A 578-nucleotide genomic window follows, 5' to 3' on the forward strand; every position below is an offset into this window, starting at 1 on the left:
CAAATTCTAATTACCCTCAATTGTTTCAGATAGAGGATTCTTGACGACTGTAGCTCGATCCTGTGTTTTCTTATCCCATGTTATGCGATTTCGATCAACACTAATTTTATGATTGAATGATATTTAAAATTAAAGCGTTACAACATTTCAGGAGCAGAATTATTTGGACACGAGGTATGAGATAGTCCTATTTGTAGAGGAGACTATCAAAATTTTCGTAAAATCCGTATGAGCTAGTTTATCCTCTAAGACTCCTTTAAAGGAGAGAAGGGTGTTACACCCCGTACTTTCAAGTTAGAATTTATCTTAACTGAATCAATATGAGTTAGAGAATTGAAGGACCTTTACAAAGATAATTATGGCTTAAAACAAGTTTTTAGGAGTATTGTGAGGGTTGGAAGGTTAAGAAGCTAGTCGAATCGAAGAAAATAAGTTTCGTCGAAAGTTGGCAAGTTGGGAATGTTATAATCCGTACTTGTGGGGTGAGACTAGGGTGATTAAGATGACAAAAAGGTAATTTTATGAGGTATTTTAGTCTTGTGATAGTCATGTGTTATGTTTTTAAGCCAAGCGAGTTA

Source organism: Nicotiana attenuata, unplaced genomic scaffold (genome assembly GCF_001879085.1).
Source record: "Nicotiana attenuata strain UT unplaced genomic scaffold, NIATTr2, whole genome shotgun sequence".
Classification (NCBI taxonomy): Eukaryota; Viridiplantae; Streptophyta; class Magnoliopsida; order Solanales; family Solanaceae; genus Nicotiana; species Nicotiana attenuata.